At 35.1% G+C, this 18,913-nt stretch overlaps 1 long non-coding RNA gene across 2 annotated transcripts in view; it reads left to right on the forward strand.

The window, feature by feature from the left end:
* The window catches only part of LOC307189356, a 273,604-nt gene that overhangs the window by 45,423 nt on the left and 209,268 nt on the right, over positions 1–18,913 (forward strand). The gene's annotated exons all lie outside the window — the stretch shown is intronic.

Here is an 18,913-nt window from a genome sequence, read left to right on the forward strand (position 1 = left end):
GTGCTTCAGTTTCATTCTTTTTAAAGTTAGGCAGAGAACTAGAAGATCCATTAGGTTTCATTTTAATTATAACACTCTTAAAGTTTCTTTGCTCCCAAACTCCTAGAGAAACACAGAAAATGATTTCTTCATGCAGAAAATATTTTAAAATAGTAAGCAGACATCTCAAACTTCACAATAATACACAAATTGAAGAATGTTGGCTGCCCATTAGAGATAAAGGACTGATTATATTTTGCCCCAAATTATGTTAGCCCAGCATTTTATCATTGGCATCTTGGTATGATTGATATTAGGCAGCTGTCAACATGGGCACGTGGTATTTTCCCTTGACTAAAAGCAGACCATATGAGTGTCCAATTTAAAACATTTAAACAGGAATTGTGGTTTTCACTATGGATGGTCAAAAGGTCAGCATGGTGATGGGGCTGTGTCTTCCGAGGATTGTTGCCGTGGTTACTAGGGCTTCATATGATGTATTTAATGGAGAGCCAGGCGCCTCCTGCTTTGAAGCAGCTGGGATGCTCTGACAAGGGCATGACCTGAGGCTGGAAATGGAGCCTAAAGTGATCAGCCTGTACCGAAATAAGGGGTTGCCTGTAAAGCTGCAGAGTCAAATGCTGTCTCCTAGAATTCTGCAAGGATCAATTAATCAAAGGAAGCAGGACAGGTCGCCTGGAGTGAGATCAGCAACCGGAGATTCTGCTGCAGTTAACTGATCCTAAAGGCAGTAAGAACTGTGCTCTGTAAATTATTTTTTATCTGTGTCATAGGAATTATATTTTCTTCCACTCATTGAATCATAGTTTCTCATCAAGCCCAGGGTGTTAGTCTCCTCTGTGATATTCCTAACGGAATGCTGAGTCAGGAACTTCAGAGTCATCCTTACGTTTTTACCCATCCCGTATGAAGCTAAATTTATGGATTTTTAATTCTGTACTTGACACTGCAGTTTGTTTTTGAATGGGTTATTTTATTTTGTCATCATAACAGCGTTATGAAAATCATTGTTATTTTCTCTATTTCACAAATGAGGGAACTGAGCCACAGAATTTAAGTGTCCAAGTTACTCACAGGTAGTTACGGGTAGAACCAGAATTTCCACCCATGTCTGCCTGACTCTGTAGCACATCCTCTTCCAGTATCCCAGTCAATGACCAAATCCTCTGACTTCTACCTCCTTAATCGTTCCTGATTCATCCGCATCTCCATTTTTTCCAAGGCCATTGCTTTAGCACAGACCTTTATCAACCTTCACTTGATTATTGCAAAAATTGTCCTAAAGGTGTATATACCTACAGATTACTCTGCCATGAGAGTGATCTTTATAAATATACAAAATACAAATCTGATCAAGTTACTTGTCTGCTTAAAATCTCCCAATCTACTGCATATATTATAAAATAAAGTCCAAATGCCTTAGTCTAGCAACTGTATTCTTTTTTTTTTTAACATCTTTGTTGGAGTATAATTGCTTTACAATGGTGTGTTAGTTTCTGCTTTATAACAAAGTGAATCAGTTATACATATACATATGTTCCCATATCTCTTCCCACTTGCGTCTCCCTCCCTCCCACCCTCCCTATCCCACCCCCCCTGGCGGTCACAAAGCATCGAGCTGATCTCCCTGAGCTATGCGGCTGCTTCCCACTAGCTATCTACCTTACGTTTGGTAGTGTATATATGTCCATGCCTCTCTGTCGCTTTGTCACAGCTTACCCTTCCCCCTCCCAATATCCTCAAGTCCATTCTCTAGTAGGTCTGTGTCTTTATTCCTGTCTTACCCCTAGGTTCTTCATGACATTTTTTTTTCTTAAATTCCATATTTGTGTGTTAGCATACAGTATTTGTCTTTCTCTTTCTGACTTAACTTCACTCTGTATGACAGACTCTGCATCTATCCACCTCATTACAAATAGCTTAATTTCGTTTCTTTTTATGGCTGAGTAATAGTCCATTGTATATATGTGCCACATCTTCTTTATCCATTCATCTGATGATGGACACTTAGGTTGTTTCCATCTCAGAGCTATTGTAAATAGAGCTGCAGTGAACATTTTGGTACATGACTCTTTTTGAATTATAGTTTTCTCAGGGTATGTGCCCAGCAGTGGGATTGCTGGGTCATATGGTAGTTCTATTTGTAGTTTTTTAAAGAACCTCCATACTGTTCTCCATAGTGGCTGTACCAATTTACATTCCCACCAACAGTGCAAGAGGGTTCCCTTTTCTCCACACCCTCTCCAGCATTTATTGTTTCTAGATTTTTTGATGATGACCATTCTGACTGGTGTGAGATGATATCTCATTGTAGTTTTGATTTGCATTTCTCTAATGATTAGTGATGTTGAGCATTCTTTCATGTGTTTGTTGGCAGTCTGTATATCTTCTTTGGAGAAATGTCTATTTAGGTCTTCTACCCATTTTTGGATTGGCTTGTTTGTTTTTTTGTTATTGAGCTGCATGAGCTGCTTGTAAATTTTGGAGATTAATCCTTTGTCAGTTGCTTCATTTGCAAATATTTTCTCCCATTCTGAGGGTTGTCTTTAGGTCTTGTTTATGGTTTCCTTTGCTGTGCAAACGTTTTGAAGTTTCATTAGGTCCCATTTGTTTATTTTGGTTTTTATTTCCATTTCTCTAGGAGGTGGGTCAAAAAGGATCTTGCTGTGATTTATGTCATAGAGTGTTCTGCCTATGTTTTCCTCTAAGGGTTTGATAGTTTCTGGCCTTACATTTAGGTCTTTAATCCATTTTGAGCTTATTTTTGTGTATGGTGTTAGGGAGTGATCTAATCTCATACTTTTACATGTACCTGTCCAGTTTTCCCAGCACCACTTATTGAAGAGGCTGTCCTTTCTCCACTGTACATTCCTGCCTCCTTTATCAAAGATAAGGTGACCATATATGTATGGGTTTATCTCTGGGCTCTCTATCCTGTTCCATTGATCTAGCTTTCTGTTTCTGTGCCAGTACCATACTGTCTTGATTACTGTAGCTTTATAGTATAGTCTGAAGTCAGGAGCCTGATTCCTCCAGCTCCATTTTTCGTTCTCAAGATTGCTTTGGCTATTCGGGGTCTTTTGTGTTTCCATACGAATTACCATTGCAACAAAAAGAATAAAATATCTAGGAATAAACCTACCTAAGGAGACAAATGACCTGTATGCAGAAAATTGTAAGACACTGATGAAAGAAATTAAAGGTGATACAAATAGGTGGAGAGCTATACCATGTTCTTCGATTGGAAGAATCAACATTGTGAAAATGACTCTACTACCCAAAGCAATCTCCAGATTCAATGCAATCCCTATCAAACTACCATGGACATTTTTCACAGAACTAGAACAAAAAATTTTGCAACTGTATTCTTTACACTCTAGCTACAGCTTGTGTTTACTGCCTTGTGTCCACTTACTTGCCAAGAACTTTTCCTAAGAACATTCCTCACTCTAATCACACAGTTCACGAATGTCTTGCCCTTTCCTGAACATGGCATGCACTTCTACTTTTCCATATGTTTGGGCATCGATGCTTGAGGGATTGTGAGATAGTAAGTAGTGCCAGGGTGCTGTACTTTGTTAGAGGTAGGGTGAAGAGGGCATATTTTATAGTGAAACAGGAAAAAAAACCAAACAGGATTTCTGTTTTTTTGTGGTTTGTTGTTGTTTGCTCTCTTGTTTAAAATTACAGGAAAGTTTATGAGTTATTGTAGCACTCTGCTAACACCTGCCAAAGGTCAGAGCTTGCTATAAAGCTCATCACTGCAGTGCTTGCAGTCAGAAGCTGCTTGCGCAGTAGCGGGCAACTGAGGCAAGCACTTTTGCAAGCACATACTGGAAGGATGTACTGTGGTGGACCTTCTTAAGATCAGCAGTAGCAGATATGTGCAGAAGCATTCAAGAACCAGTGAGTGACTAAATTAATAGAATTACATACGTATGTTCATAAAACATCACCTAAAGCTGTTCACCAATCCATTCTATATTCGGAAAAGTATAAACGTTTATCATACTGCCGGGTCAAATTTAAATGTAATTTGTAAGCCAAGATATTTAAATTTATTTTGAGGAATTTTTTTATGTCTCTCAAGCTATATAATTCTAACAGTAAAACATAACCTTTGCGTATTATTCAAAATATATGCACAATTACATTTCTTTAAAATATTTTTGTAACTTATGCCTTGATTTATCATACCAATACATTTCTCTATATTTAATAATAAAAAACAAAGTCACTAATGACAAATTATTCTAACTCTGTACTGTTCATTATATCATCCTTTTCAGAGAGCATCTACAAATGTATTATGCTTAAATTGGGTGAGCTATTAAATATATTTCAGACAATCATTATGTGGATAGTTTTTTTCCATTAGTGACTTGTAGAGAAGAATGTTATCTACAGGATCATATTCAGCAAGTATAAATAATTATTGTTAATATTTTCTTTTTTTTGAATTTTATTTTATTTATTTTTTATACAGCAGGTTCTTATTAGTTATCTATTTTATACATATTAGTGTATATATGTCAATCCCAATCTCCCAGTTCATCCCACCACCACCACCACCCCCACCGCTGTCCCCCCTTGGTGTCCATAGGTTTGTTCTCTACATCTGTGTCTCAATTTCTGCCCTGCAAACCAGTTCATCTGTACCATTTTCTTAAATGAAGCTAAGTCTGAATCTAATAGATTACACTATGTTTATTAATTTATTTATTCATTGATTTTTCCAACCCCACATGCTTTTTTAAAAAAGTTAAAACCACAGTGGTGATAGTTTAAAGTAAATCCATTCTACCATTTGTTCTCTGAAAGTGAGAAAGACACAAACTAAATTACTCTTGTAGAATTTTTTATTGTGTATATGTGATTGCCCTGCCTGCTAAAAGAAGAAATAGAGAACTTTGTCTTTCCATGCCTTCAGTTCATCAGAGAGTACAGTTTAGTTTTGGGTGTCCTGTCATAATCTAAGAAACATAATAACACATTTATTTTGTCAAATATATCAGTTAAAGGAGTTTAAAAACAACCAACGCCAAAACATTTGTATGCAATGTAAACCTTTTATACCTTTGGTGTTGAGAGTAGGAATAATATCACTGCTATTGGTATGTAAATTGTACCATACCCAGTTTTCTCTTTCTATTTTGAGATATAATCCCAACATTGGTACATCTAAATCGGCAGGATTCAGCAGTATGACTCCCCCACTGTGAGTTTTATACATCACAAGAGAATGAATATTTTTAAGCTGGAAATAAGCAAGTATTGAACTTACTAAACTTAAATGTTTGGCAGTTCTTAGCACTGAAGCACCTTTTCCAAATCAAGGTTTCTAGTTGTATGTCTTTTTTTTCAATCTAGAAAGATGATTCTGCCAACATGTTCAGTAGAGAGATTTTGAAATTCTTGATTCTGATACAAATAGATTACAACTGAAGAGTGAATTCTACCCATACACTTATGGTCAAGTATTCTACAACAAAGGAGGCAAGAATATAAAATGGAGAAAAGACAGTCTCTTCAGTAAGTGGTGCTGGGGAAACTGGACAGCTACATGTAAAAGAATGAAATTAGAACATTCTCTAACACCATATACAAAAATAAACTCAAAATATATTAAAGACCTAAATGGAAGATTGGATACTATAAAACTCCTAGAGGAAAACATAGGAGAACACTTTTTGACATAAATTGCAGCGATATTTTTATTGGATCTGTCTCCTAGAATAATGGAAATAAAAACGAAAATAAACAAATGGGACCTAATTAAACTTAAGAGCTTTTGCACAGCAAAGGAAACCATAAACAAAACGAAAAGACAACCTACAAACTGGGAGCAAACATTTGCAAATGATGCTACCAACAACGGATTAATTTCCAAAATACAGAAACAGCTCATATAGCTTAATATAAAAAAAGTGAATAACCCAATCAAAAATGTGCAGAAGGGATTCCCTGGTGGCTCAGTGGTTGAGAGTCCGCCTGCTGATGCAGGGGACACGGGTTCGTGCTCTGGTCCGGGAGGATCCCACGTGCCGCGGAGTGGCTGGGCCCGTGGGCCATGACCGCTGAGCCTGTGTGTCTGGAGCTTGTGCTCCGCAACCGGAGAGGCCACAACAGTGAGAGGCCTGCGTACCGCAAAAAAAAAAAAGAAAAAAAGTGCAGAAGACCTAAATAGACATTTCTCCAAATAAGACATACAGATGGCCAACATATGAAAAAATGCTCAGTATCACTAATTATTAGAGAAATGCAAATCAAATCTGCAATAAGGTATCACATCATACTAGTCAGAATGGCCATCATGAAATAGACTACAAATAATAAATGCTGGAGAGGGTGTGGAGAAAAAATAACCCTCCTACAGTGTTGGTGGGAATGTAAATTGGTGCAGTCACTATACACTATATACATTAATTATATATATTTACCATATGATCCTACAATCCCACTCCTGGTCATATATCCAGAGAAAACTCTAATTTGAAAAGATATATGCACCCCGATGTTCACTGCAGCACTATTTACAACAGCCAAGACATGGAAACAACCTAAGTGTCCATTGACTGATGAATGGATAAAGAAGATGCAGTATATCTACACAATGGAATATTACTCAGCCATTAAAAAAGAATGAAGTAATGCCATTTGCAGCAACACGGATGGACTTAGAGATTATCATATTAAGTGAAATAAGACAGAGAAAGACAAATATCATACAGTATCACTTATATGTGGAATCTAAAAAAATGATATAAATGAATGTATATACAAAATAGAGTCACAGACATAGAAAACAAACTTATGGTCACCAGAAGGAATATTGGGGATAGGGTGGGAAATTAGGAGTTTGTGATTAACATATACACACTACTATGTATAAAATAGATGAACAACAAGGACCTACTGTATAGCACAAGGAGCTATATTCAATGTCTTGTAATAACCTATAATGGAAACGAATCTGAAATATATATATATGTATATTTATCACTTTTCTGTACACCTGAAGCTAACACAACATTGTAAACTAACTATACTTCAATTTTAAAAAATGGTTAAAAAAGGAAAAACATGAATCCTATAATTAGTAGGAAATATGAATTTCTTTATATATATATATATATATATATATATATATATATATATATGTATTTTTTTTTTTTTGCCCTGGTTTTAAAACTAAAAGTCCCACACTCCACAAACCCATTCAGTCCTGGGCAAATTGGTAGACTGGTCATCCTAATCTTGGAACATCCTAATATTTTAAAACATAATGTTGAAAATCCATGTTCCATATATTTATTTCATATGTACTTGTGGAAACTATAAGATTTGCAGAAAACTAGGCTGAATATTTTTATCCACCATACTTGACTATTCTCACTTATCATAAAACAATTCAGTAAAATCTCATAAAATGTTAGATAGTTCAGAAAACTGGCTTCCTGTTGATGATGCCTTGGTTTTCCCCTAAATCAAGATATTTGGAACTGTCTTAGCCTTGGTTAACTGTACCACATATGTGATGAATAGCACTCCCAGTATCATTGAAATAATGAAATATTCTCTGCTTGTTTTTGTGAGTCAGGAAGAAATATGGCATAACCATAGTGATCTAATTTACATCTAGTTTCATATTCTTGCTAACTTTCATTTTTCTCTAAGTAGACTAATGTTCATATTAGTGCCTTTGTGGTAAAAATGGCCTATCTGGACTCTTGTAAACAAGGCAGATTTTAGGATTGTTAAACTAGAGCAGTCTAGTGGTTTTTTTTTTTAATATCTTTATTGGAGTATAATTGCTTTATTATGGTCTGTTAGTTTCTGCTTTATAACAAAGTGAATCAGTTATACATATATATATATATCCCCATATCTCTTCCCTCTTGCATCTCCCTCCCTCCCACCCTCCCTATCCCACCCCTCTAGGTGGTCACAAAGCACCGAGCTGATGTCCCTGTGCTATGCGGCTGCTTCCCACTAGCTATCTATTTTACGTTTGGTAGTGTATATATGTCCATGCCACTGTCTCACTTTGTCCCAGCTTACCCTTCCCCCTCCCCGTATCCTCAAGTCCATTCTCTAGTACGTCGAGCAGGCTGGTTTTTAAATAAGAGTTCCTAGAGTAAGGAGATCAATGTGTACCAGTTAATCCAAGAAGACTACAATAAAAAGATTTTTTATTTGGATCTTGAAGTAGAAGGTAGGAAAAAAAAAGAGGGGAAATGGAAATTAGCATCTACTAAGGTAGAGTGTTAAGCTGCTGTCTTTGTACACATTATTCCATTTAGTCCTTACAGTTATTCTGTGTTTGCTATTAGATATAAATGTTTTTAATATGAACTATATAAATGTTTTGTTTTTTTTTTACTAATGGTCAAAATGGGCAATCTTGTATGGTCTAAACAAATATTGTTATCCTTATTAAACAGAGAGTTTTAGTCTCAGAAAAGTTAGAGTTTTTACAGGGTCGAATAATGATGTCCAACTCCGAAGTCCTTACTGATTAATACCTTTCTGTTTTTCCTGTTTTGTCACCCACCAGCCAGACCCTGTAAATTCTACTCTTAATATAGCCAGAATCTGCTGACTTCTCTCAATCTCCACTGCTATCATGTTAGTCCAAGTCATAATAATTTCTCCCACGTAATATAATAGCCGCCCTGCCTCTCTGTGGCTTCCTGAGAATCCATTTTCCATACCGTGTCCAGAGTGACCCTTTAAAGATTCAAAGCAGAAGCAGGTTGTGTCAGTCTTTATTTTAAAATACAATTAAATAAAATTTTAAAAACTAAAAATAACCCCCCCCCAAACTGCTGATGGCTTCCCACCATGCTTTGAAAAAAGTTCAATTATTTTTACCATTTTTTAAACATGGCTGCTGCCTATAACTTAATTAGTGCTTGAGACATAGGTGTTCAGATTGTTTGTTGAATGAATAAAAAGTGGGATATCTGTTAGAGAGTTTGGACGATGAAGTAGGATTGATAAGGTGGGAACCAACTGTAAAGTTTTTTGAATAGCAAGCATTTTAACTTTATTCTCTTGGTCACTGGAACCCATTGCAAGTCGATAACAATGGAGGTTTAGGGGAAAAAAAGTAGTGTCATAGATTAGTTTGAAAGCAGAGAATAAAAAGGGAGAGAAAAAAGTGAGAAAGGGCAAGAAAACCAGTTGAAAAGTTGTCTCAGTTGACTCCACTGGTTAAAGATGGCTTGGGCAAAAAGGTATGCTGCTTGGAAAGAACAAGGAAAATAGGAATTTGAGTTTCTGGGCAACTAATAAAGGAGAAAGAACAAAGGACACTGTGGACTCAGATTATAGTTCTTTTATGAAATAATGACATTTGCAGCAACATGGACACAACTAGAGATTATTATACTAAGTGAAGTAAGTCAGGAGAAAGACAAATGCCATATGGTATCACTTATATGTGGAATCTAAAATATGGCCCAAAAGAACCCATCTACAAAACAGAAACAGACTCACAGACATAGAGAACAGACTTGTGATTGCCAAGGGGTAGGGGGGTAGGGAGAGGGACGGATTGGGAGTTTGGGGTTAGCTGATGCAAATGATTACATATAGAATGGATAAGCAACAAGATCCTACTGTATGGCACGGGGAATTATATTCAATCTCCTGGGATAAACCATAATGGAAAAGAATATATGTGTATAACTGAGTCACTTTGCTGTAAAGCAGAAATTACATGGCATTGTAAATCAAGTATACTTCAACTGAAAAAAAGATTATAGTTCTTTTTTTCCTCTGAGTGACCAGATGATGCTCCTATGAGTGATGACTCCAGTCACAAATGGAAAATATTTTTCTAGGAAAAATATTTTATTTTTAGATGCTTTGAATATGTGTTAAAATATGAAAGTGAAAAAGTACATTGGAGACATGGGACCCAATCCTTTATTTCTTAAAAATGCCTTGAATATAGCCCATTTTCCCCTCCATCTCCCTGCTAGTGTCCTTCTCCACACTTTCATTCCTCTTATTCTCTTGCCTGGGCTAAGAAATGATCTCCTTAGTTGTCTCTGGGTCTTTACATCCTCCAGAGTACTTCCTTAAATGCAAATATGTTTCTGCACTTCCTGACTTAAAACTTGCAGTGGTCTCTCTTGTGACTCCCACCCCTTTGTCCTCATTTCCCAAAGCATCATGTCCAGAATTCTTAGCATGACACACAGGGAACTTTTCTCTCTGTCTCTACCTTAATTCTCTAGCCTTCTCCATTTTTTACTGCCCCATGCCCCACCCCTCCCATGCCCAAGAAAGTTATCAGTAATTGGTGTCAGTAGGTTCTTCATGCTTCACCCTCCATTCCTGACTCTAAGAGACAGTGGACAATACCTTCCCCAACAAAGCAAAAGAAGTCATGGCCACTCTTTCCATGTCAACCACATAGTCAGAAACTTTAAATTATCCAAATAAAAAGAAAGATTCTGACACAGCCTCCAGAAAAGAGCACAAATGCAAGAGTCAAGAAGTGGTGCTTCAAGGAAGTGAGAGTATTCTATAACAAATGCTTCATCTCTATTACATGTTCACCTTTTATCCAGAAAGCTGCACTATGTCAGTGGTCTTCTTGTCCAACAGGAGTAGGTGGGAGTGAGATTGGGGAAGACTTGAGCTGCCCTAGAGCACTGGCTATCATTTTTCTTTTTTTTTTAACCTTGATTTAGAGTAGATTGCTAACTGACCTAAGCCAATATGGTTATGTATGCTATTTTGGGGAATGTTGAGCTGGGTAAAGAGTTTAGGTCTCTTCTGTCACACTCTCCCTACTAAATTATAAGAAAGTAAACCTCAAACCAAGTTCTTTCACAAGTCAATGACTCATTAGAAAATAGCACAGAATAATCTTGCAACCTGTTCTGTAATCTCTGTGTCTTTTAGGAAACTCGTCAGTACTGTGCATGGATGGGCTCTTCAGAAAATCACTGTTTTAGAGACAGGATTCAGTTAGATTACAGCCTTCATCAGGCAACCAGAATCTTCTTAACACAAGATATTTCTGAATCAAGCTCTGTTCCAAGGAGGAATAGCAAAAATCTCAAGCAATATTATACTCTGTTCACTCAAGGCCAGGAAGCATTTCTACAAATTTTAGCTTGAACGCTAGTAATTTCTTCAATGATTATGCACTTCTAAAAATCAAGAAAATGACTTTCTTATGGATCCAGATCTAACAACTTTTCTCTGTCAAAATTAGCTCTTCATTAAAAAAAAAAAAAAGATATCTGAGTGCGGAGAGGGGTCTTATCCAAAGATTGACAGAAAAAGTCTTTCTATAAGCATAGACATATTGTGACAATGGATTTAGAATTAGAATGTAAAAGCAATTGTAAATGATAGTGGCTTCTCCATTTTCCTGACAGTCACCTACACACTTTAACACATTGATTTTTCAATATAATTTTATAGGCCATCAATATTGAAGGCAGTAAACCAAACCTGAGTGTATTCTCTTCTGATAGAGTTAATGCCAAACATATAATTGATAATGTAAAATGTATAAATCATCACTTTTGGCATCTCATCACTTTTTCCTTTAGCATGTTTCCAGAAGGAATGTCTGGAGAGAACAAATCCATGGTTCACTTAGAAAATGACTCTTTAAATCAATACTACCTGTGGATGCACTTAACTGTATTTATTTATTTACTTTATTTATTGATGTGTAACTTAGAATATTATGTCAATTTCATGTGTACAATACAGTTATTCAATATTTGTACACATTATAAAATCACCACTGTAAACCTAGTTACCATATATCATAAACAAAGTTATTACAGTATTATTGACTATATTATATATGCTGTACATTATATCACTGTAGCTTATTTATTTTATTAATGGAAGTTTGTACCTCTTAATTTTCCTTACCTAGTTAACTCATCTTCCCACTCCTCTCCTCTCTGGAAATCACCAATTTGTTCTCTGTATCTATGACTCTGTTTCTATTTTGATGTGTTTGTTCATTTGTTTTGTTTTTTAGATTGTACATACAAGTAAAATCATACAATATGTACATACATATCATACAATATGTATCTCTCTATGACTTATTTCATTTAGCATAATATCTTCTAGATCCATCCATATTGATGCAAATGTCAAGATTTCATTATTTTTTATATCTGAGTAGCATTTTAATGTGTATTTGTATATATATGTACAGACACATGTATATGCATGTGTCTGTGTATGTGTGTGTGTATATATATATATATCACATATTCTTTATCTGTTCATCTATCAGCGTTCTTCCACATCTTTGCTATTGTAAATACTGCATTGAATATAGGGGGGTGCATATATCTTTTTGAGTTAGTGTTTTTTTCTTTGGAAAAATACCCAGACATGAAATTGCTGGATTGTATGGTAGTTCTATCTTTAATTTTTTGAAAAACTTTTATACTGTTCTACATAGCAGCTGTACAATTTACATTTCCATTGACAGTGCATAAGGGCCCCTTTTCTCCATATCCTCATCAACACTTGTTGTTTCTTTTCTTTTTGATAATATCCCTTCTGACAGGTGTGAAGTGATCTCATGGTTTTGATTTGAATTTCCCTGATGATCAGTGTTGAGCATCTTTTCATATGCCTGTTGACCCCCGTATGTCTTCTTTCAAAAAATATCTATGTAGTCCCTCTGCCATTTATTGATTGATTGATTGATTGATTGATGTTGAGTTGTATGAGTTCTCTGAATATTTTGGGTATTAAACCCTTATTGGATATACCATTTGCAAATATCTTCTCTCATTCAGTACACTGCCTTTCCATTTTGTTGAAAGTTTCCTTTGCTGTGCAAAAGCTTTTTAGTTTGTTGTAGTCCCATTTGTTTATTTTTGTTTTTGTTTCCCTTACCTAAACTTCTTTTCCTCTCCTTGCTTATACTTAAATTGTTTTTTTAAACATCTAGTTTCCTGAGGTGGAAGCTAGATTATTGATTTTAAATATTTCTTCTTTTTGAATATATGCATTTAGTGCTCTACACTTTCCCTAATTATAGCTTTTATTGCATCCCACAAAGTTTGATAAGATGTATTTCCATTTCATTTAATTCAGAACATTTTAAAATTTATCTTGTGACTTCCTTTTCAGCCTATGTGTTATGTAGAAATATGTTGTTTACTTTACAAACATCTGGGGATTTTCTAGCTATTTTTCTGTTATTGATTTTTATTTTAAATCCATTACTATCTGCAAACATAATTTGTATAATATATATTGTTTTACATTTGTTAAAGTGTATTTTGTGATCCAACATGTGTTCTGTCTTGGTAAATGTTCTATGTGAGCTTGAAAAGAATGTCTATTCTGTAGTTATTGAGTGGAGTATTCAAAAGCTAACAGCCAGTTTGGCTGTTAGATAAGTTGATTGATAGTGCTGTTCAGGTCAATTATAGCCTTACTGATTTTCTGCCTGCTTGATCTATTAATTACTAATGGGAATCAGGTGTTAAAGTCTCCATCTATAACAGTGTATTTATCTATTTCTTCTTTCTGTTTTTAAGTCATGTATTTTGGTGCTCTATTGTTAGATACATACAACTTCAGGATTCTTGGAGAATTGTTTTATTGAAAAATCGACCCCTTTACCATTATGTAATGTCCTTTTTATCAGTGATAATTTTCCTTGCTCTAAACTCTACTTTGTCTAAAATTACTGTAACTACTTCAGTTTTCTTTTGATTAATGTTAGCAAGATATATCTTTTCCACTTCTTTACTTTTAACCTATCAGAATTTTTATACTTAAGGTGGATTTCCTGTAGACAAAGTAGTCAGACTTTGTTTTTTTCTTTTTAATCCATTCTGTTAATCTCTATTTTGATTGATGTGTTTAACTTTGACCGTATTTAAAGTGATTATTGAAATAGTTAGATTAACCACCATGTTTGCAATATTTTTTATTCAATGTGTTTGTTCTGTTTATTTTTTTCCTTTTTTGGCTTCTCCAATTTTAATTGAGCCTTTAATATAGTTTCATTTTATCTCCTCTCGTTTAAAAAATAGTTGTCCTAGAGCTTGCAATATTTTTAAGCTAATTGAAGTCCACCTTCAAATAACACTATAGCATTTTATCTGAAATGCATGTATTTTATAACAGTACAGTCATCTCTTAGTATCCATGCAGGCTTGGTTGCAGGATGCCCCACAGATATGAAAATCCATGGATTCTCAAGGTTCTTATATAAAATTACATAGTATTCGAATATAACCTATGCATATCCTCCCATATACTTCAAATCATCTCCAGATTACTTATAATACCTAATACAATGTAAATGCTATGTAAATAGTTGTAAATTCAATGTAAATTATATGTAAATAGTTACTAGCATGTGGCAAATTCAAGTTTTGATTTTTGAACTTTCCAGAACTTTTTAAAAAAATTTTTAATCTGTGGTTCATTGAATCCATACATATGGAACTCACAGATATGGACCACCAGCTGTATTCCTAATTCCTTTCTCTCATATTTTTTGGTATTCCTCTTATCCATTTAATTTATCCATGTGCTATCATCACCCAATACTTTTGCTATTATTGATTTAAATAGAGTTATATTTAAGATTAGTTAAGAATAAAAATATTATAAGTTTTAATTTACTTTCACCTATTCTTTCTCTGATGTTCTTCATTTCTTTATGTATATCAAAGTTTCTGACTTATATCCTTTTTCTTCTCACTGAAGCCTTTGTAGGGCAGCTCATCTGGCTGTAAATTCTGTCCATTTTTATTTGACTGAGAAAGTATATTTGTCCTTTGCCTTTTAAGAATGATGCCACTGAGGGACTTCCCTGGCGGTTCCGTGGTTGACTCCGCACTTCCAATGCAGGGGGCACAGGTTCCATCCCTGGTCAGGGAACTAAGATCCATATGCTGCACGGTGTGGACAAAAAAAAAAAAAAAAAAAGGGACCCCTAAGAACAAATAAATGAAGGGATAAACGAGTGATTATGGCTTAAAAAAAAAAAGAAGAATGCCACTGAAGTAGAATTCTAAGTTGGTGTTTTTTTCTTTTAACACTTTCAATATATTATTAATGATAGGACTCTAGTTATGTGTGTATATATATGTATATAATGTATGCTGTACATTAGGTCTCTGGAACTGATTTATCTAATGACTGAAAGTTTGTACTCATGACCAGTAGCTCCACATTTCTCCCCACCAGCCCTAGGTAATCATCATTCTATTCTGTTTCTACAACTTTGACTTTTTCAGATTCCACATATAACTGAGATCATGCAGTATTTATCTTTCTGTGTCTAGTTTATTTGACATAACATGCTCTCCTGATGTTGTTGCAAGTGGCACAATTTTCCTTTTTCCTTAAGGCTGAATAATATTCATATATATGTATATATATCTTGTTATTGTTTCCATATCTTGACTATAGTGAATAATGCTGCATTGAACATGGAAGTGCAGATATCTCTTTGAGATTCAGATTTTCACTCCTTTGGATATATACCCGGAAGTGGAATTGTGGGATCATATAGTAGTTCTATATGCAATTTTTTGAGAAACCTCTATATTGTTTTCTGTAATGGACGTACCAATTTTCATTCCCATTAATAATGAACAAGGATTCTCCTTTCTCGAGATCCTCGCCAACACTTTAACTTTTTGTTGATAGCCATCCTAACTGGTGTAAGGCGACATCTCATTATGGTATTTTTTTCTTTTTTTTTTAAATAGATCTTTATTGGAGTATAATTGTTTCACAATACCATGTTAGTTTCTGTTGCACAACAAATCAAACATATGCATACACATGTCCTCATATCCCCTCCCTCTTGAGCCTCCCTCCCATCCTCCTTATCCCACCCCTCTAAGGTCAACACAAAGCACCAAGCTGATCTCCCTGTGCTACGCTGCTGCTTCCCACCAGCCAACTATTTTACATTCGGTAGTGTATGTAGTGTACATATGTCAATGCTACTCTCACTTCACCCCAGCTTCACCCTGCCACCCCATGTCATCAAGTCCATTCTCTATGTCTACCTCTTTATTCCTGCCCTGCAGCTAGGTTCATCAGTAACTTTTTTTTTTTAGATTCCATATATATGCGTTAGCATACGGTATTTGTTTTTCTCTTTCTGACTTATTTCACTCTGTATGACAGACTCTAGGTCCATCCACCTCACTACAAATAACACAATTTCATTTCTTTTTATGGTTAGTAATATTCCAAGGTATATATATGCCACATCTTCTTTATCCATTCATCTGTCGATGGACATTAAGGTTGGTTCCATGTCCTGGCTATTGTAAATAGAGCTGCAGTGAACATTGTGGTGCATGTCTCTTTTTGAATTATGGTTTTCTCAGGGTATATGCCTGGTAGTGGGATTGCTGGGTCATATGGTAGTTCTATTTTTAGTTTTTTAAGGAACCTCCATACGGTTTTCCATAGTGGTTGTATCAATTTATATTCCCACCAACAGTGTAGGAGGGTTCCCTTTTCACCACACCCTTTCCAGCATTTATTGTTTCTAGCTTTTTTGATAATGGCCATTCTGACTGGCATGAGGTGATACCTCATTGTAGTTTTGATTTGCATTTCTCTAATAATTCGTGATGTTGAGCATCTTTTCATGTGCCTCTTGGCCATCTGTATGTCTTCCTTGATGAAATGTCTATTTAGATTTTCTGCCCATTTTTTAACTGGATTGTTTCCTTTTTTGATATTGAGCTCCGTGAAATAAAAAAAAAGTACATAGAAATAAATGACAATGAAAACACAATAACCCAAAATCTATGGGATGCAGCAAAATCAGTTCTAAGAGGGAAGTTTATAGCAATTCAATCTCACCTCAAGAAACAAGAAAAATCTCAAATAAACAATCTAATCCTGCACTTAAAACAACTGGAGAAAGAAGAACAAAGAAAACCCAAAGTCAGTAGAAGGAAAGAAATCATAAAGATCAGAGCAGGGATAAATGAAATAGAAATGAAGAAAACAATAACAAAGATCAATAAAACTAAAAGCTGGTTCTTTTAGAAGATAAACAAAATTGATAAACCCTTAACCAGACTCATCCAGAAAAAAAGGGAGAGGATGCAAATCAATAAAATTAGAAATGAAAAAGGAAAAATCACAACTTCCACCACAGAAATACAAAGGATTATAAGAGACTTCTACAAACAACTATATGCCAATAAAATGGACAACCACGAAGTAATGGACAAATTCTTGGAAAGGTACAATTTTCCAAAACTGAACCAGGAAGAATTAGAAAATATAAACAGGCCTACCATGATTTATGAAATTGAAACCATAAATAAAAATCTTCCAACAAACAAAAGTCTAGGACCAGATGGCTTCACAGGCGAATTCTATCAAACATTTAGAGAAGAGCTAACACTGATCCTTCTCAAACTCTTCCAAAAAATTGCAGAGGGAGAAACACTTCCAAATTCATTCTACAAAGCCACCATCACCCTGATACCAAAACCAGAAAAAGATATTAAAAAAAAGAAAATTATAGACCAATATCACTGATGAACATAGATGCAAAAATCCTCAACAAAATACTAACAGACAGAATCCAACAACACATTAAAAGGATCATACACCATGAACAAGTGGGATTTATCCCAGGGATGCAAGGATTCTTCAGTATATGGAAAGGAATCAAAGATGACATAAACAGATGGAGAAATATACCATGTTCTTGGATTGGAAGAATCAATATTGTGGAAATGACTGTACTACCCAAAGCAATCTACAGATTCAGTGCAATCCCTATCAAACTACCAATGGCATTCTTCACAGAATTAGAACAAAATATCTTACAATTCGTATGGAAACACAAAAGACACCAAATAGCCAAAGCAATCTTGAGAAAGAAAAACGGGGTTGGAGGAATCAGGCTCCCCAACTTCAAACTATACCAGAAAGCTACAGTAATCAAGACAGAATGGTACTGGCACAAAAATAGAAATATAGATCAATGGAACAGGATAGAAAGCCCAGAGACAAACCCACACACATATGGGCACCTAATTTATGACAAAGTAGCAAGAACATACAATGGAGAAAAGCCAGCCTCTTCAGTAAGTGATGCTGGGAAAACTGGACAGCTACACGTAAAAGAATGAAATTAGAACACTACCTAACACCACACACAAAAATAAACTCTAAATGGATTAAAGACTTAAGTGTAAGAACAGACATTATAAAAGTTTTAGAGGAAAACAGCAAAAACACTCTTTGACATAAACCACAGCAAGATCTTTTTTGACCCACCTCCTAAAGTAACAGAAATAAAACCAAAAATAAACAAGTGGGACTTAATTAAACCTAAAGGCTTTTGCACAGTAAAGGAAGCCATAAACAAGACAAAAAGACAACCCTCAGAATGGGAGAAAATATTTGCAAATGAAACAGCAAAGGATTAATCTCATTATGGTTTTGAGATGTCATCTTTGCATTTCCCTGATGATTAGTGATGTTGAACATCTTTTCATGTTTCTGTTGGCCATTTGTATGTCTTCTTTTGAAAAATATCAATTCAGACCATTTGCCCATTTTTTTGTTTTGTTTGTTTTGCTTTTGAGTTGTATAAGTTCCTTATGTATTTTGTATATTAACCCCTTATCACAGATATGGTTTGCAAATATTTTCTCCCATTCTCTAGGTTGCCTTTACACTTTTTTTTAACTGCTTCCTTTGCTGTGAGGAAACTTTTTAGTTTGACATAATTCCACTTATTTATTTTTGCTTTTGTTGCCTTTGCTTTTGGTGTCACATCCAAAAAGTTACCACCAAGGCCAGTGTCAACGGGATTTTCCCCTATGTTTTCTTCTAGATGTTTTATGGCTTCATATCTTACATCTAAGTCTTTAATCAATTTTGAGTT

Source organism: Stenella coeruleoalba (genome assembly GCF_951394435.1).
Source record: "Stenella coeruleoalba genome assembly, chromosome: 7".
In the NCBI taxonomy this organism is placed as follows: domain Eukaryota; kingdom Metazoa; phylum Chordata; class Mammalia; order Artiodactyla; family Delphinidae; genus Stenella; species Stenella coeruleoalba.